Source organism: Eriocheir sinensis, unplaced genomic scaffold (assembly GCF_024679095.1).
Source record: "Eriocheir sinensis breed Jianghai 21 unplaced genomic scaffold, ASM2467909v1 Scaffold223, whole genome shotgun sequence".
In the NCBI taxonomy this organism is placed as follows: Eukaryota; Metazoa; Arthropoda; class Malacostraca; order Decapoda; family Varunidae; genus Eriocheir; species Eriocheir sinensis.
The window spans coordinates 225,049-251,557 of NW_026111525.1; the positions used below are offsets into that span (position 1 = coordinate 225,049).

Sequence of the window (26,509 nt, forward strand, 5' to 3'; positions counted from 1 at the left end):
GAGAGATATTCATAAGGTTTTGTTTTTAAGAGAACCGGGTAGGACACGAAGTAATGGGTTTAAACTGGATAAATTCAGATTCAACAGGGACATAGGCAAAAATTGGTTTACTAACAGGGTTGTGGATGAGTGGAATAGACTTAGCAGTCATGTGGTGAGTGCCAATACAATTGTCACATTCAAAAATAGATTAGATAAATTCATGGACAGCGATATTAGGTGGGGTTAAATACACGAGAGCTTAGGGTCAAAGGAGCTGCCTTGTATAGGCCTACCGGCCTCTTGCAGACTCCAACGTTCTTATGTTCTTATGTTCTTATATAGATATTAAAACGACGTTAGCGGGCAAGGTCGAGGCTGCAGTGATCACATACTTACTCTTGGCTTGAATAAAGGGAAGGAGAAAGAAGAAAGAAGAAGAAGAAAGAGGAGGAGGAAGAGGATAGAGGAATTAGATAAGTGACTGTTCCACGGTAGAAATCATGAACTATTTGTGTGTGTGTGTGTGTGTGTGTGTGTGTGTGTGTGTGTGTGTGTGTGTGTTGACCCTCCTTCGCCTCCCTCTCTCTCTCTCTCTCTCTCTCTCTCTCTCTCTCTCTCTCTCTCTCTCTCTCTCTCTCTCTCTCTCTCTCTCTCTCTCTCTCTCTCTTGATCAACCCTTCTTCTCTCCCTACTTCCCTTCCCTTCCCCTCCCTTATTTTCCCTTCCCTTCCTTTTCCTTCCTTTCCCCTCCCTTCCCTTCCCTTCCAATCAATTCCCTCCCCTCCCCTTCCATAGTTCGCCCCCTGATCACAAGACTGGTGTCACCGCCGACTAGTCTGAGGGTCGGGCAGCGCTACGCTATCACCTGCCTGGCTGCTGGGTCACGGCCGCACCCCAATGTGACTTGGACTCTCAGCGACGGAGCGGCTACTGTCTACCTGAGCGCGGAGGTGAGTGTGACTGTGTGTGTATGGGGCGGTGGTGGGGTCTTGCCATGGTCTGATCACGTGCTGGACTCGTGATATTGTGTGTGGGATAAATTTGGGTTATATTCTTAAGGATTTTGACGCCGAAGCACGCCTGTTTGACAAGGCTTTCTATATAACAATGTGAAGGCTTTATTTGTTGATTCAGAGAGAGAGAGAGAGAGAGAGAGAGAGAGAGAGAGAGAGAGAGAGAGAGAGAGAGAGAGAGAGAGAGAGAGAGTAAGGAATACGAGAATTGGAAGGGAATGATTTATGACAGAGGAATGAGGAGGAGGAGGAAGAAGAAGAAGAAAAAGAAGAGGAGGAGGAGGAGGAGGAGGAGGAGGAAGAAGAAGAAGAGGAGGAGGAGGAACACAAAGGAACACAAAGGAAGGACAAACAACAACAGACTTGCTGGTCATGACGAGGCTGTTTGTGACAAGCTACACTAACTATCTAATCAAAGGTGGAAGATGAAGGACAGCAAAGGTGAAGGCTCCTCCCCCCTCCCCCCATCCCTCAAGTCAAGGCTGGCAGGAGAGGAAAAAGAACCATGCAGGACGGAAAAACTGCATGGAAATTTGTAGGAAAGAGGAAAGAACTACCATTACTGCTACCACTAACCGGGTGATAAAAGTGGACAAGGACACCAGCATTCGAAAGAACTTAACGTTATAACGACACTGAGTAATATCTTAGTTGCTGGTTGGATTCAAAATACTTGTCTTATCTGTTCTTGAAGGTCGTAACTGTTGTACTCTCAACGATATCACAGGGTAGAGAGTTCCAAACATTAACAACTCGATTGAAGAATAAGTGTTTAGCTTCGTGCGACGAGAATCTTTTACCACTTATCTTCAAATTTTGATTTCTTCTTGTTCTATTTGATCGATCAATTGTAAAGTAATCTTCCGCATTAATATCACTGAATCGTTTTAACATTTTAAACACTTCTATTAGATCGCCTCGCATTCTTCGTTGTGATAGGCTGAATAAATTTACCTCTTCAAGCCTTTATTCATATGACAAATTTATCAAGCTAGGAATCATCTTTGTTACTCTTCGTTGAACCCGTTCCAACTTTTCTATGTCTTTTCTGTAGTAGTGAGACCAAAACTGTACACAGTACTCTAGACGGGTCGAGCCAACGAATTATACAGTTTTAATATTACTTTTTTCCGATTTATTATTAAAGACTCGTCCGATGAAGCCAACCAATTTGTTTGCAGTTTTAGCTACCTCTGAACAATGCTGACCGGGCTTTAAATCGCTTGATAAAGTGATTCCAAGATCCTTTTCTTTACTTACTGCAGAAAGTTGTTGGCCATTCATTACGTACCGAACGCGATTGTTATTTTTCCTGATGTGCAACATTTTACATTTGTCAACGTTAAATTTCATTTACCATTGATTGGCCCAACGTGCAAGGTGATCTAGATCTGATTGTAAAGCTTCTTCGTCGAGTGTCGCAGTTACTTTACTAGCAATTTTTGTGTCATCAGCAAATTTTGATACTTTGCAAGTGAGCCCATCATCGATATCGTTAACATAAATTAAGAAGAGCATGGAGCTGAGCACTGATCCTTGAGGTACGCCACTTCTGACGTCGAGCCAGTTAGATGTAACACCGTTTAGAACTACTCTCTGTTTCCGCTCAGAGAGCCAGTCCACAGGCCAATTGTGAATGTTACCCGAGATACCGTGCGCCAATAGTTTGCTAAGCAATCGTTGGTGGGGGACCTTATCAAATGTCTTTTGAAAATCCAGATATATGATATCTACTGATCTGCTTTCATCGAACACCTCAAAAAATATAATGATAAAAATCAAGTAAGTTAGTTAAACACGAACGTTTACTACGGAAGCCATGTTGTGAATTATTTATCATATTATTTTCTTCGAAGAATTTCACCATATTGTCGCGAATGATAGTCTCCATTAACTTACAAACAATAGATGTCAGGCTAATTGGTCGATAGTTTCCTTTTTGAAAATTGGTGTGACATTTTCAAGTTTCCAATCCGACGGAACTTTTCCAGCTGTTAAAGATTTATTGAATATGATGGAGAGCGGTTTACAAATTTGAGGTTTGATTTCTGTTATGACCCTAGGGGTAATTTTGTCTGGACCAGGAGCTTTGCTTACTTTAATCTTTTCAATTGTGCGTAAAATGTCACTTTCTACGATGAGGTTGAGGTGATAAACAATCTTCGTCGGTAAATACGGATGTGCAAAAGTTAATTAGGATTATAGCCATTTCATTTTCATCGTTCGTGTGGCTACCATTATCATTAACAAGCGGTCCGATACAAGGGCGGATCCAGCCTTGAGTTTTGGGGGGGGCCAACTGTTCATCGACGACGGACTGTACACATGGAATTAAGTCACATCGGATTGCATTGTGCTTTTCAGGGGCATAACTCAAGAATTAGATCCAGAATACTTTTGGTCTTTATTAAGCATATATTAATCTTTGGGGGGGGCCAAAACATACTCTCAGAGCGTTTGGGGGGGGCCATGGCCCCGTGGCCCCCCCCCTGGATCCGCCTATGGTCCGATAGCAAAAGTGAGTGACTTTTTATTATTTACATAGCTAAAAAAATCTTTAGGATTAGATTTACTCGTTTCCGCTATATATTCTTCAAGATTTTTCTTGCTTCGTTTTATTAATTTCTTGGTTTCGCGGCGAATTCTGTCCTCCTCCAGGCACCCTCTGTGCGCCTCCTCCAGGCACCCTCTGTGCGCCTCCTCCAGGCACCCTCTGTGCGCCTCCTCCAGGCACCCTCTGTGCGCCTCCTCCAGGCACCCTCTGTGCGCCTCCTCCAGGCACCCTCTGTGCGCCTCCTCCAGGCACCCTCTGTGCGCCTCCTCTAGGCACCCTCTGTGCGCCTGCTCCAGGCACCCTCTGTGCGCCTCCTCCAGGAACCCTCTTTGCGCCTCCTCCAGGCACCCTCTGTGCGCCTCCTCTAGGCATCCTCTGTGCGCCTGCTCCAGGCACCCTCTGTGCGCCTCCTCTAGGCACCCTCTGTGCGCCTGCTCCAGGCACCCTCTGTGCGCCTCCTCCAGGCAACCTCTTTGCGCCTCCTCCAGGCACCCTCTGTGCGCCTCCTCCAGGCATCCTTAGTGGCCCCTCTCCAGGCATCTTTTGTGCCCCATGGTGCTCTTCCCGGCGCTCACCCGCTCACCCACCCACCCCTCCTCCTTCCTGCCTTCCCGCTGGTACGGCGACTGAGACACCCACACCGTGAGACACACTACACAGACTCAGTGAACACTCAAACACAGTGCGACACATTACTGAGACACACAGTGGCACAGACTCAGTGTACACGTAACACTCAGACTCAGTGTACACGCCATACAGACTCAGTGTATACGCCATACAGACTCAGTGTATACGCCACCACACACCACACAGACTCAGAGAGACACGCAAACACAGTGTGACACCCCACTGGGATTACTAGCTTCCCCCTGGATTAACCACCGCCTCCTGGATCTACCACCGCCCTCTTGGATTATCCTACACTTGTGGATCTTTGTGTACAGTGCAGTGTGTCCAGCAACAGTTCAGTGCAGCACGTCCCTAGCAACAGTTAGTGTCAGTGTTACCTACTAAGCGTGCAGTGATGTGTTACAGTGTCTTTTTGAACACTGGTTCACTCCCCGAACCACAGAGGCCCCTGGCACGTACCAGCGCCTATAGTACACGCAGTTCGTTCTACTCTCACGGCCTGCCGCGGCTCCTGGCACATGCTAGCGCCCCTCACTTTTCAACTCGTTGTGGCCCCCGGCCCTCACTTTTCAACCCGTTGTGGCCCCCGGCTCGCTGGCATATAGCGCCTTCCCACACAGTCCGATGCACTCACGACTGTCGCGGCTCCTGGCACATGCTAGCGCCCCTCACTCCTCAATCGGCTGTGGCCCCTGGCACGCTGGCATCTAGCGCTTTCCCACGCAGTCGTTCGACGCCCTCACGGACTGCCGAGGCCTCTGACACGCTGGCAGCTGACGCCCTTAACACACGCAGTCGTTCTACTCTCACCGACTGCCGAGGCCCCTGACACGCTGGCAGCTAGCGCCTTCACACGCAATTCCCTCGACGCACTCTCTGACTGCTGTGGCCCCCGGCGCGTTTACGCCAGTGCTTTTCGCCCATCTTCTCGCCACTCGACTTCACCATATCTGACGACGACATTCAACACTTCCTCTACAACACCGGTGTCCTTCAGAGCACCACTCTTCTGCTCAGGACCCTTCTACGTGGTTCGCGATTTGGGAGTGCGGATTCAAGCCTTCCAGGATCTATTAAACAGCCAACCACTCAACTCACTTCAGCTCGACTTACCGTAGCTGTCCTTACTGCGCTACTCATCTCAGCTCGACTCACCGTAGCTGTACCCTACGCGCAACTCACTTCAGCTCGACTCACTGAAGCTGCACACAACCCTCAACTACCTTCAGCTCGACTTACCGTAGCTGTTGTCACTGCACTACTCTCTCCAGCTCGACTCACCGTAGCTGTCCTCTACTTAGCGCAACTTACCGCGCACCTCAACACAACTCTACTCAGGGCAACTTACCGCGCACCTCAACGCAACTTTACTCAGCGCAACTCACCGCGCAACGCTACTCACCGCAGCGCAACACCGTCTGCCACAGCGCCCCCGCACCAAGGAAGATTTCGTTCCTCCTTCCTCGTCACTGGGAGGGAGTAATCTGTAGCAGTCACCGCTCAAATTGCGTGCTCCTTCCCCTCAGTGACACTTGAGAAAATAGGCGCTGCAGAGCAGACTCATTAAGTGTATTTGTATTGTCTCAGTCCGTTTCGCGTCTTCAATGTTTAGCTTTTCTTGCATTCGTTTTTCTTTGACTGTCCGTCCATGTCCTCTTGTTGTCCAGTTTTACACATTGCTCCACACATACACCAACACTTAAATGTCAACCTACACAAACAACATTCACACAAATGAATACACAAACAAACACCAATTCTATGTGTTGTGCTTGTCATAATGACCTGTGTATGTTTACCCAAATAAAGTAACCCTGGCGGATATGACTTTCTCTATCCGTGAACCGATTAGCACTTAGAACACTCGCTACCACCAACAATGTCGTCCAGTCTGGCACCTGGATAGCAGTAACGTTTTTTACGGCCGTTTGATGAACAACCACAGAACTCAACCAGCTGGCCACGCACCATGGAGTCCCCAACTAGGCGAATCTCAAACTCATCCTCCATGGTGTCTGCCAGCACTTAGAACCTATTGAGGGTAGTGGGGGTCAGTAATTTCTTGGTTGCCTGCTTCGGTTTGGCTCTATTCCTTACTGGTTGGAACCCGACATCCTGTGCTGCAGGAAGAGAAGCTTTAAGTGGGGCAGGCTGGAAGGTGTCCTGTGAGGCAGACTGGGAGTTAGCCTGTGAAGCAGGCTGGAGGTTAGCCTGTGAAGCAGGCTGGGGGTTAGCCTGTGAAGCCGGCTGGGGGTCAGCCTGTGAGGCAGGCTGGCGGCTGTCCTGTGAGGCAGGCTGGGGGTTAGCCTGTGAGGCAGGCTGGGTGTTAGCCTGTGAGGCTGGCTGGGGGTTAGCCTGTGAGGCAGGCTGGGGGTTAGCCTGTGAGGCAGGCTGAGAGTCAACCTGTGAGGCAGGTAACACGTCCTCCCGTGAAGCAGGAGATTCGTCTGGAGAGGGCACAGTCTCGATGGAGGGCCTCTCCACCATCGATGGTGGAGTCACTGCCACATTATTTGAAACGAATTCCTGAAGGGCCTCGAATTTATTTTCAAGATCGTTATGCTTGACTTTCCACTCAGTCGCAGCCTTCTGAAGTTGTAATATTTGAGCGCAGAGGCGGCAAGTTTTACTAAGCTGGAAGAACTGAGCTGCAAATCGTCCAGGACAGACGTCACACTTAAGGTTCGAAGGTTCGAAGAAATTTAAACGAGTTTACAGTTTGGGCAAATATTAAAAGCACTTTCGAAATAACTTAAAGTGTGACCATAAATTGAGTTGGATAAAAATTGTGCATGGAAATTAGATACTGCTGTGTCTCACAGAGCAGAGCTGGCAAGGGAGGAGAGGAACCAGCAATTCGTTCCCACTTTCCGAAACGTCTAACCCAACTCTGCGACCCTTTCGAGGCCTGGCCAGTGACACCTGTCACCAGGTGTTCTCCACCAACTCTAGATAATATCAGACGCCCTTCCTGAGAGACCAAAAAGCTGAAATATTCCTTGAGTATAAGAAAAACCCTCAGAAACTCCACCTAGAAGCCGGGATGTACAACCTCAAATGGCCCACGGAAGACATTTCTTTCAGGAGAAAACAAGAACCATCTATTATGCAGAATAGGGATGGGAGTACCGTCGATAGAGGGGAGGGACGGGGAGCTCACACCGACAACTGTTTCCCAGGGAGGCTTTTTTTTAGTGTAGAGGTCGCCACACTCCTCTACACCGCAGGCCTAAATAATTGGCATGGTCCAGCTGACCCTGGAACTCCAGCCATTGTCTCATAAAGAGATCATCTGCCTGCAGTCCAATCCACCACTGCTGCTGCCCATAGGCTTCACCGTGACCCTGGCACGGGAGACAGATCAGGTATTACACCTTGTCCAAGGGTGACCTGAGACTATGCAGGACAGGGACGTCTAGCTCCCTGAGGTGAAAACACTTCACCCGCATACCGGGAGGAGGAAGAAAAAGAGGAAGAGGAGGAAGAAGAGGAGGAGGAGGAGGATGTACCTGTGTATATTAGAGAGGAGAGAAGAGGTGTGTGTGTGTGTGTGTGTGTGTGTGTGTGTGTGTGTGTGTGTGTGTGTGTGTGTGTGTGTGTTCTCATTGTTCTTGTAAGGAAAAATAGTAGAAAGCAATCAAACACATATACAAGTTCGAGTTATACAGTAAGGTGTCAAGGCATACAGCTATACATACATCGGCCTTTCCTTATGTATGTATTCTCAGAGTGTCAAAGAACATTGTGGCCCTCAGGCTGTGTCAGGACGCGCGCTAGAGTGATTAAATATTGAGTGGCTTTTGGGGTCAGAGGTGTGGTAGATCTGAGCTGTTGATGAGGTCGAGCGCAGCGTGCCAGGGTCATATTCTCAAGCATTTCACGGCTCTCTCTCTCTCTCTCTCTCTCACACACACACACACACACACACACACACACACACACACACACACACACACACACACACACATTTTCTAATGCCTTGGTAGTGGTTGTTGTGTTAGTAGTATTTATATGGGCAGTATTATGGGCCTGGTGATAGTTTGACAAGGCTTTGGTGGAGGTTGTGTTAGTAGTGTTTCCATAGGTAGTCGGGGGCTTCGTGGTGCAGTGGTTAGCACACTCGGCTCACAATCGAGAGAGCCCGGGATCGATTCCCTACGATGCCCTACGCCCCTGTCCACCCAGCAGTGAATGGGTACCAGGTATTAATCGGAGGTTGTGTCCCGTCTCCTGGGGTCTGTTCCCTTCTCCTATAATTCCTTCCCCTCCTGTCTCTATCCGGCATATGACCACAGATGTTGCGCCGACTAATCGAAACTTTCCAACTTTCTTTTTCCATGGGTAGTGTTATGAGACTGGCGATAGTTTGGCAAGGCTTTGGTAGTGGTTGTGTTAATAGTAGTCCATGGGTAGTGTTATGAGCTTGGTGATAGTTTGACAAGGCTTTGGTAGAGGCTGTGTTAGTAGTATTTCCCTGGGTAGTGTTATGACACTGGTGATAGTTTGACAAGGCTTTGGTGGAGGTTGTGTTAGTAGTATTTCCATGGGTAGTGTTATGAGCCTGGTGATAGTTTGACAAGGCTTTTTATAGAGGTTGTGTTAGCAGTATTTCCATGGGTAGTTGTCATGATTTCATTATTTAAGAAATAGCCCGTGGAAAATACCGCGGGAATCCCCGCCATTTTGATTAGATAGCGGGAAATAAGTCACAGGACAGGCGGGGAAACTAGAAGGCGGGAGCAGCGCGCTATTTCAAATCATATTTGTTATTGCTGCCAAAGCTGAACTATGTGTGGGATGCATGACCCACTATTACCTAAGCCATGGTGTTAAGTTATTAATAAATAATAAACCATAGCCGTTAGGGCGTTTAGTGTAAGTGTTACGCAGAAAACGAGATGTCAGTTGTGGCGAGTGCTGACATCTTGACCGCGGAGCGCGGGGCGGCCGAGTGACCGTGGGTCGCGGCCAAGGAGACTATAGAACAGGAGAGGGGGCCTCTATGGGAGACCGTGGGCGGGTGTTGGTGTATGTCGGTTGCAACAGATGGCGCAGGAGCAGCTTTGTTTACATCCAGGCGCCTCCCCCCCTCCAGACCCACCCCCAACCCCCAGAACCAATCAGCAGTGTTGCTACATGGGATCAAGCCGCAAATGTTGCTACTTTTTTTCTTCAGTCTGGTTATTTCCCATTTTAAATAAAAAAAAAGGTAGATAAATATTAAAATGAACAGTAGGAACTATATATACTGTATATATTTACTAGGTAGATATAGCCTGACTGCATGTCATGAGTAATGCTATTATTGTTATATTATTATACCGCAATTATATTATTTTCTCTGCATGTGTGGTTAGATGTGTTTTATGTGTTTAACCTTTCTGTATACATACTGGAATGAACCAAGGAATTGTAGCCCTACTGCCGTTCTTTAAAACTATGTAATCATGTTTTTTCTTCCAAACTCATTGTTTTAGCACGCACGCTGACTCCCATCAGTAATGATGATATATATACATTGAGTCATTGGTTTGTAGGGGGAAAGAGTGAGTGAATATAATTATCTCGGTGTAACTTATACTGTTTATTATATCGCTATTCGCAGAAATATCTTTCTCTGCTCCGATTGCAACGCTGCCTCGTTCAAAAATCATAACACCGCCGCGGCCGCCACGTTTACCAGCCGGAGCCTCAAATAATGTCCCTTTGTGGTGATAAAGAGGACACAGCCTGGTGTGAAGCTACATTTATTACGGAAGGATGCCAGCCGGGGGTAAGTGATATATATATAAATAATGATAATGTGGAAATTCTAATCATTTTCACGCTGACAGTTGTTCTGAACTTGCTAACTGCATGCCTCCCCTCCTCCCGCGGCAAGAGGCCGAATGGCCTACACACGGCAGCTCCATATTCCTCCCTATTACCACCTGTCAGCCTCGTCCACGTAGCTATCCAGTCTACTCTTAAAACAAGCTATCGTCCCTGCACTCACTATGTGATTGCTGAGTCTATTCCATTCCCCCACCACCCTATTACTAAACCAATGCCTGCCCATTTCCCTCCTAAATCTATACTTTTCTAATTTAAGTCAATTACTGCATGTTCTATCTTGCCAAACATATGCAAAAGTTAACCAGCATCACTCTTTCATCCCTTACACTGATAAACTCTGGAACAGCCTTCCATTGTCCGCATTTCCTCCTGCCTATAATCTGACCTTCAAGAAGAGTGTATCAAGACTCTACTTTTGTTTGGGAGTGGCGAGTAGTGGGGCTTTTTTTTCTAGTACGCTTTGTTGCTCTTGAGCTGTCTCCTTTGTTTAAAGAAAATGATAGTTAAATAAATGGAAGTTGGCCGCCAATGCTTCCAACACATTTTGGTGCCATATCTACAAGTGGCTGGTGACTGTAAGCATCTCAGCAACCTGCATGCATCTATGCCATTCCTATCACGGTGCATGGAGCAAGCTTCACATAACACTCAGACAGAGACAGTTTAATTATGGTTACATATCAGACTCAGTGTATTGCTCAGTCTATTAGATGCAGTGCTGTTAATATTGTTAGTGGTAGTATTAGTACAATTAATGTATTTATTTTAATTAATTTATCATTATTTATTTACTATATTCTTAGTGTTTGAAAATTCCAATACTAGCATTCATACTCATTAATTATTATTGCTTTTCTTATTATTACTTCCTTCAATGTCCTGGCACTTTGACATCTAGTGTTTTTCTGTCTAGCAGCCAAAATTGTGGTATTTCTGAATGTGTATGTCCTAAGTCTTCATTGGTGTATCTAGCTATATAACAAAAATCTGCATCTCTCTCCCTTCTCACCCAGTTGTCCCCGTACATCCTTTCAGTATCCAAAGAATTTCAATTTACATCTTGTAATCACTCAACTAATGCAGTGCAATCCTCATCTCTGTATTTTACCGTGTGGACATACTCTTTCCTTCCATGTTCCACTGTCGTTTGTTATTCCACATCTAACACAACTACATCCCAACAGATCCGAACACGTCCGATATCATCCAAGAGAATGTGGCAGCTGAAGAGGGAGAGGCCAAGAAAGAGGCCAAGGGTGAAGACATTTAGCCACCCCCCCTGAAGTACATGGCATCATTCAACCCTCTTGGTGAGCTGCAGGAATGTGCTTCCCATTGCAGTGCACCAGCTCCATGTACTGATTTTGGTATGAATACTTCATCTAGTGTTTGTTGATTGTTGTGTTATTAATCTAATTATGACTTCACAAAATAGACTGTGCAAGTCACTTAACACATGCCCTGCTCAACATCACTTTTAAGTTGTAGAATTCCTTCATATGGATGCTGATTTATGTATCCTGAAATGATTGGATATTGATTGTCTTAACATTTTTTTTGTCCATGATCACTGAACCATGTTACGGTATGTCTTTGGGTGTAGATCCAGGAAATGAGTTTTTGGGGGAACGTCAGACTTTTTGCGGGTGGAAGGAGCATTAGCATTACCGATTAGTCATTCTCGGCAGTCCTGGTCTTGAAAAACTGGTGGAGTGACCTAAATCAGTGGGTATAACGGCCTGGACTTTGTGCCAAAGCATTGTTTTAGCCGCAGCGCGCTTTTGAGCTAGTTTTCCTGTATCACTCAGGAACATTGGGGGGGCATGGGCCCCCCTTTGGATCCACCAATGTAGCTATGTCTTATAATATATCTATCCTTTACAGTCTGATGGTGCATCCTTCTAGGTTGTCAAGTTTTAGTAGCTACTCATGAGAAGTATTCCTTATAATGATCATTGATTTCCAGATGGTTTGCACTAAAAAAAGTGTCGTGTAACCTGCTGCAAATAATAATCAGCTGTAGTCAACCCTTGCTTTAAAGAACCAATATGGAGGAAGGGGGTGATGTTATATCCAAAAATCTTTTACATCTGAAGTATCCAACCTTTTTGTGTATAATAAACTTTGTTTGTTACATGAGCTTAAAAGTTCACAATTTCCATACATGATTCTTTTTTCCTTGTATTTGATGATTAATCCTGACATGTATTTCCATTATCAGTAGGTAATATATAGTAACAAGACAATAATACACATTATAACAATGTATATATTATAGCCCAATGAGTGCACGAGATCATTTACCTCATCAGTGACGCCAAGTCCAGGAGTCCTTCCCTAAATTCTTTGCCCAAATTTGTGACACCAAGTATAATAACTAATTTTAGTGACCATTTGCATCCATTTTTCACTTTGATTAAAAAATTGCCTCTCAACAGGTGTGAACTTGATGGGGTTGGAGGAAACTCGACTTGGCCATCAAGCTCACCACAATATAGTAAGGAACCTCTTGTTCTCAGTGATAATTTATCCTCTTTAGTTACTATTCCGTGTTGCTTTAATCACAACTAATGTGTTGGAAACATTACAGCTTAATAACATACCTCACATCTCTGCATACAAATTGAGTTCAATATTCATCTGTTACACCAGTAGGCTTCATATCTCAAAAAAAAAGTATGTAAAAAGGTTGAAATTTTGAATGATATATTTAAACTCTTTATTATGTTTCTATGGCTGTAGTACCGTTACGATTAGTCGAGTGATCAGCATATGGGTCTTATGTTTTTGATAGCATAGGTTCAAATTTTGCCACAGGCTGGCATTTGATAGTAACAGTAGTGTCCACAGATATCTACCTGTTTCTTGTTTATCCTGTTCCACTTTAAACCATCACTGGCCAATCTTTGAAGAGGTAGCATAACCTTGAAGTGCCACTAACAAACCTTTGTCCATTCTTCTGATGTGATCCCTTTTTTTTTTCTCCCCACCTGCCTATAGCGCCGGTAGGTTTTCTTCAGGCGCCTGGCGGTCGGCCCAGGCCTGTCATGATGCAGGCTTTTTTTTTTATAGTGGTGCCATTTAGTATTGGCTCATGCTGCCGCCCAGAACTCATCCTTGATTCACTTGGATGGTTTAGCAGGGCTTAGGTATGACTAACATTGCAGAAACAGGGATTTTTTATATTTTTAGTGTGGCAACACATTGACAAATGTTTTAGTATGGACTGAACATCAAAGATATATATGGTAAATGGGTGCTTGTAGATCTTGACATTATATCTGTCAAGAGTCTCCAGTTGTATCCTCTCCCCCATCTCCTGAAAATATTACTCTTGTCAGGCAATCTAAGTGAAGCCTTCCATCGATGCTGGCGTGCAGACATAATGTCAATGCTTAGATTCACTGTCCTTATAGCACTGAAAATAATGCAATTACATGCACATATTTTATTATTTAGAATTGTGATTAAATATTTTTTCATGTATTTTCAGACATGAAAAGTGAAAATTGCTGCACACAACAGTCTGTCGTCTGCACCGGGAGGCAAGGCAGCTCAAAGCCCAGGCTGTTACAAATCCTGGGCAGTTTTTGCCCAGAGCCAGCAATTTTTTAGATCCAATAGGGATGGATTTTTTCTGAGGTCAGGTTCAACATGCTGCAAGATGCCAAGATCTAAGCCTAGTAGGAGATATGGGTTACAAGAGAGGAGGTTTGCTCTGGCCTTATACTTTCAAAGTCCAAATGCTAATAGATTTCTGAGCACAGTATTTCACTTGTCTTCAGTTTCAACACTTTACTCATGACTCAGGGGTATTTCAGTAAATGTTGGCTGGAGCAAACAGACTCTGACAGCCCTGCGGCAAAGAGCACATAGTATATCCGGTTGTGTTGGAAAATTTAATGTTGTTATTTTTTTATATAGAATCTTGGCAACTGTGTTGAAAATGTTCCAGGTAGTATTGTGAACATAGAAAAATATGTTGCCAGTTTTTTCATTTGGTCCCACATGACTTTCTACTACAGAAACTAAAGTCACTAAAATCGAGCAGTTCGATCAAGATTGGAAAATAGCGCCTACATACATATAGGTTTAGATATGTTTCTGCATGACATTTTTGTAGTTTTTGGGGTATTGTGGCACTCTGGAATAACATCAAACCCAAAGACTTTGCTGAAGTTCTGTCTCACTGGTCCTGAGTTGGCACGCATTGCTTCCGAAAGTGAACAACTGGCAGCAGTGTCCAACAGTGCTACAATACAACAACAGCACCACTGCCTCTCTCAGGCCAAAGTTCGTCGCCAGGAACAGGCAATCACACAACTGAAGAAGGTACTGTCGCCATGCAACATCTTTAGTGGATCAAAAGGAACTGAGACTGGGCCCGCCAGTGATGCAACGACAGGTCGGATGTTCAAGCTTCTGTCGAAGGAGATCATTCCCGACAACATCAAAGAAAGCATTCTGTCCACAGAGCAGATTGGCATGGATACATACAGAAGTTTCATTGAAGATCGTCTGATTGGCAATGGAAACCTGTGGGCCAAGATGACAAAGGTTAAACTGCTGTCTTGGTCAGCAACTGCCAAGGAAATTAAACTGAAAGCCGGTTCCCAAGTGATCACACTGAAAGCAACATCATCACTGTTTGCTAGGATGCTGGTGATAGCACGATCCTCAAGGGATGACATCAACTTAGAGGAAGTGATTGGCACCCACGAGTTTGTGTACATAAACAGGTTACTGATGCAACCAGATGGAGCAATCCACCCGACCACTGACAAGAGCATGGTAATCCACCTGCTGGAGAACCTTCTGGAGCCAGATGACAATACAACCCCAGGAACCAATGCTCAGGGCACCAACGATGAAAACGAGGGTTTCTGTCTTGTAGTTGATGGCATGGCTGTATTGCATGAGTTGATGGCTGTCAAGAACGTCAAAAACTGCAAGGATTTAGGCACATCATAATTATTATGTCAAGTTGATTGACTCAAAAGCTCGAGGTTATGGCCAAGTGAGGATCATCTTTGATAATTACACCATAGTATCTTCACTCAAGGAGGGCACACGGGAGAGCCGCAGAGGCAAGTCCAAGGGAATCAATTCCTACATTGTAGAAGATGCAACTTGTATCAAAGACAAAGGTACATTTCTTGCAAGCAATGAGACAAAGGATTCACTCACTTTGTACCTGGCACAACAACTCATCAACCAGAGTACTACCAAGAACCTAGTAACCGTGACACGCAGCAGCATTATGACAAACTCTGAATGTCATGTATCTACAGGTGTAAGCACCCACGAAGAAGCTGACACTCTGATGATATTACACGCTGTAGAAGTAGCAGGAACAGGATTTGAAGTCCACATATACTCACAGGACACTGATGTTCTGCTCTTGGCTCTTCGTAGGGTGCCAATGCTTGGTACGCGACCAGCAATGATCATGGGCACCGGAGAACGCCGTCGCATCATCCAGCTGAAACCCATCTATGACAAGCTTGGTTCCGACAAAGCATCAGCTTTGATCAAATGGCATGCGCTGACTGGATGCGATACAACTGGGCATATACAAGGCAAAGGAAAAAAAGGATGCTTCAAAGCTTTCCTTAATGCCAGTTCAACCGTACTTGCTGCACTGAATGGGCTTGGAGAAGGAGCCGAACCATCAGATAGTGTGGTCGAAGGGTGTGAAGAATTCTTATGCTCACTCTTCTGTCCTAAGCAACTCCATATCCCCAAGGCAAAGAATCTCAGGTGGTACCTCTTCAAAAGGCTGAGATCTGACCAAGGAGTAGACATGTTACCACCTACACATGGAGCTTGGCTCGAGCACATCCGACGCGCACATATTCAAGCAAGTGTTTGGTCACAAGACCTGGTCTTAAATCCAGTCATACCAAATCCTCTCATGCTCGGATGGCAAATGCAACATGACAAACTGATGCCACTGCTATCAAAGGAAGCACCAGCTCCAGAAGCAGTTCTTCAACTCATTCGATGCAACTGCGGATCCACTAACATCGATTCAGCCAACAAGTGTTCGCGCAGATGCTCTTGCAGACAAAATAATCTTGAGCACTTAATTGTGCAACTGTACAGGAGATGACACATGCCAGAACACTAATCCTATCACAGATGGCCAGGATATTGAAGAGGACTGACGTCGTGGACATTTGTGGCTGTAACTTGAAACAGCGGATCATTAACATTTGTGTTATTCTTTTGCAATAAGAATTACTTGTTAAGTTGCTAGAAGCAGAATCTTTTGGTGAACATTTATACCATAAGTACAAAATAGTCACACACTATTAGTCTTTATCACATATTTTCCAAAACTGGATAATTATGGCCATTTAAAATTGTTACACACTGTAAATAATTTGAAAATATGTTATTTTTGCGGAATTTTTACGATATTATTTGTTGATGCTGAAAATCAGTCTGGGACCACACAGAAAAACTGGCAACATAATTTTCCCTGTTTGATGATGTATTTAGATGATAATAAAACTTGTTGCCAAGATTCTATATGAAAATATGGCTTTTATACACAAGCCGATATAATAACAGGCTTTGTCAAAAGAAGAGAAACTTTGTGGGATTTGCCATTATTTAGTATTACTCTTGTTACGCCAAGAATTTTTTTCCACATACTTTGCCAAATATTGCAAGTAATGCACCATTGTTGGGCTTGCTTCTTATAAATCAGATCTTGTTCAATTAACAAGCTTTGGGTGTCTGCCACTTTCCAGTTGTAATGCAAGGAATCATTTATCTTCCCTGCTAGATATCACACGTAATGCACCATTGTTGGTTTTGCCTGTTATAAATCAGATCTTGTTCAGTTAAAAAGCTTTAGGTGTCTGCCACTTTCCAATTGTAATGCAAGGAATCCCCTGCCAGATATCGCATGTAATGCACCATTGTTGGTTTTGCCTATTATAAATCAGATCTTGTTCAGCTCACAAGCTTTGAATATCTACCATTGTTTATTTTAGGTGTAATGCTTGGAAGCATTTGTTCTCTTACCTACCCAACAGTATGCAATATTTTATTGTGGATTTTGCCTGTTATATTTAATCTTGTTCAGGTAACAAGCTTTTGGTGTCTGCCTTACCTAATATGTCCTGCAGTGACACTTGGCTTGGTTTCATAATGTGAAATACAGCATGTAATTTCATCACACTAAGTGTCTATCATCACGTGTCTGGCATCATTAATGTGGCTTCCAGGAGTAATCTTGTTTGTATTACAGCTTGCAAATTTTTTTCTGCTTTATATGATATACATAATCACATAGGTATGATTTACAAAATGTAATGGCAGTTGATATTCTTGACTAATGCCTCATAAACCTTGTGAAAAATAATGCTTTTTTTGAGGGGGGGGGAGGGGGGGGGGACAGAGAGTGGTTTGTTTGGTTGGCCAGTTCAAGGAGTTTCATATCAAATGATTTTATTACATCCAACTTTAATGTGTGCTAAAAACATATATTTTATTACATCCAACTTTAATGTGTGCTAAAAACATATATTTTATTACATCCAACTTTAATGTGTGCTAAAAACATATATTTTATTACATCCAACTTTAATGTGTGCTTCCTGCAATAAATGCTACATGTTTACTGATGTAGCCTATGAAATACATATCACTCTCTGCCCTGTAATTTGGTGTGTCACATACTGCAGCATAACTTTAATGCTATTTTCTTACACTATGAGTTGCCTTATTTTGTCTCATTTGCTTTTATCATATGTGCCTCCGCTGCATAGTTGTGCCTACTGAGCTTAATATCTTCATGACCCTGACACCAAGGTCAGAGCTTGTGAGATCATACCGTGTCCTACATTCCATTTTCACCTCCAGGCTCGCCTGTCTCCCAGGACCACCAAGTTATTGCATTCCATTTAAGACAACTCATGTGTTACCTTCTTGATGTCCTCCATCATGTGTTTCAGCATGTTTTATGATGCTTTGCTCTTATATTGATGTGCCTTGCAATATTTTTATACAGTTTTCATTGTATATAACGCACCATTGTTGGTTTTGCCTGTTATAAATTGGGTCATGTTCAGTTAACAAGCTTTGAGTGTCTCCCATTGTTTATTTCAGTTGTAATGCTTAGAAGCTTTTGTTCTCTGCCCTGTCAAGCAGTATGCAATGCTTGCCATTATCTGGCACTTGTACAGTTAGTATGATATTTTTACTCAGCTAAGAGCATTTTGCAAAAGGTAAAGGTAAGGCTGGGGGCATACGCTGTAGCAGCACGTGGCCTCGGTGCTCATCTCTGTAACATTAGCCCATGAGCCTGTGGTGTTAGGGAACCCATTACCCTGGGACACAGGACCAGTGTGACATCCGGGTTACCACAGTTGCAAAGGCATTATAGTAATTTAGCATGCATAGAATGTTGTATGCTTTGCTTGTATTTAAAGCACTGGATATGTTTGCTGCACACACACACACACACACACACACACACACACACATATATATATATATATATATATATATATATATATATATATATATATATATATATATATATATATATATATATATATATATATATATATATATATATATATATTAAAATGCTTTCAACATCATATTTTTCCTAAAAAAAAAAATTGATATAGTGTAGATAATACCTAATAAAACATAAGAACAAATATATTTTCCTTTACCCCATTAGTAAATCATTTTACAATGAAAAAAAATAAGTGAAGGCTGGATAGGGTGCTGTGGCAGGTACTTCAAAAATAGTTAAGCTACCCCTGAAAAGTGACGTTTTTGGTGGGCTGCAATAGATGGCGCTACTTCCGCACGCCCGAGGAATTACTACATACCACTATCTCTTCGTGTATAGTTTCTTTGGTCGCGGCCGCACCCATCATCTTCCTGAGAGACACCACCGTGACCAGACGTCCCTCACCAACCTCCCGCGCCACGTGCCCATCGTGGTGGTTTTCCTGCCCTGATAGTATCCACAAGCTACGTGCTGTGTACTGCAGGCGAGGGAAGCCCTTGGGAGGCTACGAAAAGAGGACTGAAGGAGGATCAACGTGCGCGAGGACCACGTGGTAGATCAGGTATGGCTTCTGCCTCGCCCACCTACAGTTAAGTACACTTATTGCATAGGATGTCTTAAGATAGTAAACTAGGTTGCTGTGTGCCTGGAATTAATTCATTATTCCTTATTTTCCAGCGAGTTTTTTTTGTTGCCTTAAATAAACTGAAGAGCAGGTTCATCTGGCCTTTGCTTATCCTATGAGAAGTGTGACTGGTCATAAATAAGTGACTAGAAGGGGTCTGTGAATCTGAGAACTCAGTTTTAAGATACCTTATTTTGTATTTTTTTATTGCTGAGAATTTACGAGATTTTCAGAAGTCCAGACCTTGCAAAAACCCCACAGTAGTGATATGAGCCTGGTGATAGTTTGACAAGGCTTTGGTAGAGGTTGTGTTAGTAGTATTTTCATGGGTAGTGTTATGAGCCTGGTAATAGCTGGGCAAAACCTCACTTTTCTTCACTTTTCTTCCCTTTTTTTTCTTTCTTCTTCTTTTCGTTCACTTTTGTTTACTTCTTCATTTACTTCCTCACTCTTCCTTCACTTTTCTTCTTCACTTTTCTTCACTCTTTCCTCAGTTTCATTACTTTTTTCTTCTTTTCTTCAATTTCCTTATTTATTTTCTTACCTTTTTTTCGGCTCCATACTTCAGTGCAGGTACTACTATTACTACTACTACCACTATTACTACTACTACTACTACTACTACTACTACTACTATTACCACGGCCACTACTACTACTTCACTCTGACCTTCAACCCCATTCTTAAGTAACCCAGCATCCCCGACACCTTTCCCCAGCTATTCCACTCCTGTCTGAACTTTTCCTATTAGCTCTTCGTCTAAATCTTCTTCAAGCTGAGGTCTTTAAACTTAACCACTTAACCAAACATGTCTTTCGCATACTAATCTCCTGTTCTTGGTCTTCGTTGATTAGTGGAATTTCATTGTATGTTCTCTTTGTTGTGTGATCATTGTACGTTCTATAGACCATGGATTCAAGTGCTTAATCTCACTAACAGATGCTTAGAATGTGTCCTATACGAGGTTGGTGTTCCCAGACGCCGCCGCTAATCACGTCAACCAGTTCCTAAGGTTCAAAAGGAGGTTATTCGAGCTCTCACGAGTGTTATATACTTAAGGATAGAGAAGAGAGGAGAGAAGAGAAGAAAAGAAGAGGTAGAAGAATGGAAAAAGAAAGGAAAATAAAAAAGTTATGAGAGAGAGAGAGAGAGAGAGAGAGAGAGAGAGAGAGAGAGAGAGAGAGAGAGAGAGAGAGAGAGAGAGAGAGAGAGAGAGAGAGAGAGACACACACACACACACGCACACACACACATTTTGACTTAAAGCGAATCTGAAATAAGAATTATCGCCTTAACAGAATTTGCATATCCAGGCCAGAAAACCGTACTGGACCTCATTAATATGGACGAGGAGGAGGAGGAGGAGGAGGAAGAGTAAGGCGAAGAAACACAGAAACATGGAAGCGCAGGCAACTTAAAGTCCATTGGTTTATGAAAAAGCTGTCTGATTTAGTGATTTAATATAAGGAGGAGGAGGAGGAGGAGGAGGAGGAATAAGATAAAGAAACACAGAAACATGGAAGAGCAGGTAACATAAAGTCTATTGGTGTATGAAAAGGCTGTCTGATTTAGTGATTCAATATGAAGAGGAGGAGGAGGAGGAATAAGATAAAGAAACACAGAAACATGGAAGCGCAGGCAACATAAAGTCCATTGGTTTATGAAAAAGTTGTCTGATTTAGTGATTTAATAAAAAGGAGGAGGAGGAAAAAGATAAAGAAACACAGAAACATGGAAGAGCAGGGAACATAAAGTCCATTGGTGTATGAAAAGACTCTGATTTAGTGATTCAATATAAAGAGGAGGAGGAGGAGGAGTAAGGCAAAGACACACAGAAACATGGAAGAGCAGGCAACATAAAGTCTATTGGTTTATGAAAAAGCTGTCTGACTTAGTGATTTAATATAAGGAGGAGGAGGAGGAGGAGGGGGAAGAGTAAGGCGAAGAGACACAGAAACATGGAAGAGCAGGCAACAAATTATATTGCTTTATGAAAAATGATTTAATATAAGGAGGAGGAGGAGGAGGCGAAGAAACACATAAACATGGAAGAGCAGGCAACATAAAGTCTATTGGTGTATAAAAAGACTGTCTGATTTAGTGATTTAATATAAGGAGTAGGAGGAGGAGGAGGAAGATGAAGAAACACAGAAACATGGAAGCCCAGGCAACATAAAATATATTGGTTTATGAAAAGTCTGCCTTATTTAGTGATTTAATATAAGGAGGAGGAGGAGAAGGAGGAGGAATAAGATGAAGAAACACAGAAACATGGAAGCGCAGGCAACATAAAATCTATTGGTTTATAGAAAGGGTGTCTGATTTAGTGATTTAATATAAGGAGGAAGTGGAGGAGGAGGAGGACGAGGAGGAGGAGCAGGAAGAGGAAGAAACACAGAAACATGGAAGCGCAGGCAACATAAAATCTATTGGTTTATGAAAAAGGTGTCTGATTTAGGGAGTTAATATTTTTTCTCAGCCTCTTCCTTGTAGTTAGTTAGTTGAATGACCTACTGAAAAGAGATTAAAGCACCCGTTCTAAGCATTCGCGGGGACGTTACTTCACTCCTGACCCAACAGAGTGATCAATAATGCATTTGTTTATAGGAATTGGTCGTTTTATCACTAACTTATTTTGCAGGAAGGTTGTTGCGGTGGCGGGTGACTCTCTGAGAAATAACTCCTACCCGTGTCTGTACTGCCTCGCCTCTCCTGAATTGTTTGACCGTTGTTTCTAGTCCTCGGCTTAGTTTGAAATGCAAAAAGCTTGGAGTGGTCGATTTTACTGGATTTTTTTTTACGTGTACGCCTATAGCGTAGGCTCTCTTGAGGGGCCTGGATGGTAGTCGGCCCAAGCCCGTCATGGCGCAGGCAAGTGTTTATATTGGCGCCATCTTCTCTTGGCTCATGCTGCCCCCACAACTCGTTCTTGATTCACTTGGACGGTTTCCTCTAGAGTCCGGGTTGATGGGTGGTCTTTAGGACAGCATGTGGGTAGTTTTAAGCCACTCGGCGGTGACTGAAAAATCCGAGGTGGTAGCGTGGGAATTCGAACCCGCGTCGTCCATCACACGGTGAATGTAGGCCAGCACACTACCACTCAGCCACCGCCTAGTTTTATCAAATCCCCAGCAATCGATTCTCTTCTAAAAATGGGAAGGAGGCAACAGGGAAGGGAAGCATTGAAGAGAACGTAACTATTTCTCGGGCACGTCAATAACCGGAGAAACAGATTAACTCGGTAGCAGCGGGGATCATGTTTCTGAAAAGCGAGAAAAATGAGTAAAAATCACGCCTCACACAAACCATTTCATAATACATATCAAAGCATTTGTGATGAGATTATGTATCATCATGGTACTGGATTTCTTACAAGGAGACGGATAATTCTTGGATAAGGAAGAGGAGAGAGAGGAGGGAAAAGAGAAAGAGGAGAGAGGAAGGAAGAGAGAGGGTGGAATAAGTGGAGAAAGAGGAGAGAGGGAAGGAAGAGAGAGGGTGGTGAAGAAGGAAATATATAAAAATCCATGAATAATGTTAATAATAAATGAGAAAAGCAGAAGGAGGAGAGAGAGGAGAGGAGGAGGAGGAGGAGGGGGAAATGACTGATGGCCGAGGATGACGTACAAAAGAAGAAGGAGAAGGAGAGGAAAGAGAGAAAATGTAAATTGGGGAACACATGAAGAGTATAAATAATAGGAAGGAGAAGGAGGCAAGAATGAAGGAAGGGAAGATAAAGACAGATAGATAGATAGATAGATAGATAGATAGACAGATAGATAGATAGATAGATAGATAGATATAATAAGTAACAGCGAGATAGATAGATGATAGAAAGATTGCTTAGTCGATTACTGAATATCGCTCTTTCGTTTCTTCGCGAGCAATAGAAGAACTGATATTGTTTTTCGTTGGGGTCCGTGTCAGCCGTGTGTGTGTGTGTGTGTGTGTGTGTGTGTGTGTGTGTGTGTATGTGCCCCGAACCTTACCATAACCTTACCTTTACAAGATTTCTGTGACCCACTTCCATGGATTAACTGTTATTATCATCACCACGATTTTCTCTGTTAGTAATATCATGGTGTCAAAGGCCAAGAAAAAGGTTTTAAAAGTGATATTAGTGGAATGCGGAGAAAGCGAGCAGCAGTTTATAGTCTGGCGTGGGTTTTGGATTGGTGTTTTTTTTTTTTTTTTACGTCTACGCCTATAGCGCCAATAGGTTTGCTTGAGGGGCCTGAATGGTAGTCGGCCCCAGCCCATATTGGTGAAGGCAAGTGTTTATAGTGGCGCCATCTTCTCTTGGCTCATGCTGCCCCCCGGAACTCATTCTTGATTCACTTGGACGGTTTCCTCTAGAGTCCGGGTTGATGGGTGGTCTTTAGGACAGCATGTGGGTAGTTTTAAGCCACTCGGCGGTGACTGAAAAATCCGAGGTGGTAGCGTGGGGATTCGAACTCGCGTCGTCCATCACGCGATGAATGTGGGCCCAGCACGCTACCTCTCAGCCACCGCCTACCCTAATAATCGTCGTCTTTTGGTGAGGGAAAGCTGGGAAAGAGGCGGCCGAGCGAGCGTCTTCCTGAGAGGTTTAATTAAGAGATACAAGTGCCGTGATGGGAGGTGTGAAGGCGTCGACAGGCCACTCAGCATCTCTGTCCATTTTCTCAAACATATCGGGGGTTTACACACCCACATTTGAAAAGGCTTTGGTAGTGGTTGTCAGTATTTCCATGGGTTGTGTTATGAGCCTGGTGATAGTCTGACAAGGCTTTGATGGAGGTTCACACTGTGCCGACTCTGGGCCACGACTACCCACGACTCTAGGGTACAGGAGGTCTTGGGTGTTGATGTGAAAGGGTCGGGCATGTCTTGAAAGAGGTTTTGAGACTGTTGCCGAATGCTGCGCCGACGTCGTGACGGGAGTCTGGAGCCGTGAGGGTTAGCATGACATGCTGTCAACTAGTTGGCCGAATGTCCCAGACAGTCGGCAAGACACCAAGACCCCAATAAAACCTCTCCCCCCTTCTTGGAGCGTGGAAACCAATTTGTCAAATCCAGAAGTCGCTGGGTTGTCGTGGCCCAGAGTCGGCACAGTGTGAACGGGGCTTTAGTGTTTTGGGAGGCGGTGGCTGAGCGGTTAGCGTGCCTGGGTCGGTTCTCATCCCTCCCACCTCCAGATCTGGGATTGTTCAGCCACCGCCTGTGTCGTCGCACGGTTGTTCTGAAGATCCTCTACCAACCCGGATTCTAGATTCTCTTCTAAAGGGGCTTCGTGGTGCAGTGGTTAGCACACTTGGCTCACAACCGAGAGAGCCCGGGTTCGATTCCCGGGCGGAGTAGAAAAATTTGGGCGGGTTTTCCGATACCCGACGCCCCTGTCCACCCAGCAGTGAATGGGTACCAGGTATTAATCGCAGGTTATGTCCCGTCTCCTGGGATTTGTTCCCTTCTCCTATAATTCCTTCCCCTTTTGTCTCTCTGGCATATGACCTCAGATGTTGCGCCCACTAAACCAAACTTTCCAAAACTTTTCTCTCCCTAAGAGTGAATCAGAGATGAGCTCCGGGGAGCAGCATGAGCCAAGCAAGATGGTGCCTCTATAAACATTTGCCTGTGCCACAACGGGCAAGGTGCACACACACACGCACACTCTCTCTCTCTCTCTCTCTCACTCTCCCCTTCCCTCTCCCTTCCCCCCTCTCTCATGCAAGTCTTAGTCAACTCTCCACCTCTCTGATTCACCTCCGTGCCCCACCAAGAAAGCCTACACCGGCCATAGGCGAATCGTAATAAAAGAGTATTTCCATGGCTAGTTTTGTGAGCCTCGTGATAGTCTGACGAGGCTTCTGTATCATGAACGTGGAAAGCACTCATCAGAACCCGACGAGACTCCTTTGTGGACTTGGGAAATAGCGTCTGAGTATGCGGGCCGCGGACTTACAAAGAGATCCCATTTACAACCAACACTGTCCTGGGCTCAGACCCTCATCCCACGGCGACCACAGAGCCAGCCACCGACCGCTCCTGCCGGCCATTAGCTGGAGCGTGTTTGGTGCGGTTATCGCGAGGGGGGTGGGGTCAAGTGTTGCATCGGCTGGTTGTATTAAGTTTTGAAGTGTGTTTCCTCGCTGAGTGTTGCAGGAAGCGGGAATCAAGAGTGTGTGTGTGTGTGTGTGTGTGTGTGTGTGGGGGGGGGGGGTCTTGGTGTTCAACTCCCGTTAATGGGTGCATTAGTTGTTAGTATTTCTCTCTCTCTCTCTCTCTCTCTCTCTCTCTCTCTCTCTCTCTCTCTCTCTCTCTCTCTCTCTCTCTCTCTCTCTCTCTCTCTCTCTCTAATGCTTTTTTACTTCTTAATTTTCTTCCTTCCTTCCTTCCTTCTCTCCTCCTTTCCTTGCTTTCTTTCATGTTCCTCGCTCTCTCTCTCTCTCTCTCTCTCTCTCTCTCTCTCTCTCTCTCTCTCTCTCTCTCTCTCTCTCTCTCTCTCTCTCTCTCTCTCTCTCTCTCTCTCCGTGAGCAATGCAAGCAACTACAAACAACAGTACAAGACCTAAAGACCAGCCTGGAATTCTCACAAAATGAAGCAGACGACCTGAAACACCAAGTCAGTCAACTGAAACAGGAAATCAAGAACGACAAACTGCTGATTACCAAGCTCTCCGACGACCTACAGGCAAGTCTTAAATCTTCTGCTGTACTTAAAGAAAGATGTGACTATCAAGAAGACTACAATAGACGGAATAATCTCCAGTTTATGGGAATTGAAGAGGAACCAACTGAAACTTGGGAACAATCAGCCAAGAAAGTAAGTTGCTTGTTGGAAGACAAACTACAGCTGCCAAATAGACAACTTGAACGTGCTCATCGAGTGGGGCAACACTACCCGAATCGCCAACGACCCATAATTGCCCGCTTCACAAGGTTTTGCGACCGTGAAGCGGTCATAAGAAACGTCTCGAAGCTTCGGGGTTCAGGCCTCTACGTCAACGAAGACTTATGTCCCGCCTCACAGGAGGTGAAGAAAGCACAACTCCCTCTACTAAAACAAGCGAGGAGCGAAGGGAAAATTGCTTATTTTCGTCACACGAAACTGATCATAAAAGACAGAACCATCAACATAACTGCCGCCAACGAGAACTCAACCGTAAACAACAACGACTCCAATGAAGCAGCTGCTACTGACGTCACGGGTGCCGGCGCTGCTGTCTCTGCTGCTGTTGGCGCTGGTGTGGCTTCAGTTGGTGGCCGTGCCTCACCCCATGGACCTGCTGCTGATATCGTCTCTCCGGACCCTGCCGGGGTTGTTGGGGGGCCCGGTCGCCTCCTTGGAG

General features: G+C 44.4%; 1 protein-coding gene across 2 annotated transcripts in view; it reads left to right on the plus strand.

Moving 5' to 3' along the window:
• The first annotated feature begins 783 nt into the window (after positions 1–783).
• The window catches only part of LOC126990917 (protein turtle homolog A-like), a 159,787-nt gene continuing 134,061 nt past the window's right edge, over positions 784–26,509 (plus strand). Inside the window, exon 1 of one of the 2 annotated variants that reach the window (XR_007744920.1) lies at positions 784–932. The gene's annotated coding sequence lies outside the window, so the exon portion shown is untranslated. The remainder of the gene's footprint in view (positions 933–26,509) is intronic. The other variant, XM_050849555.1, reaches the window with a different exon arrangement.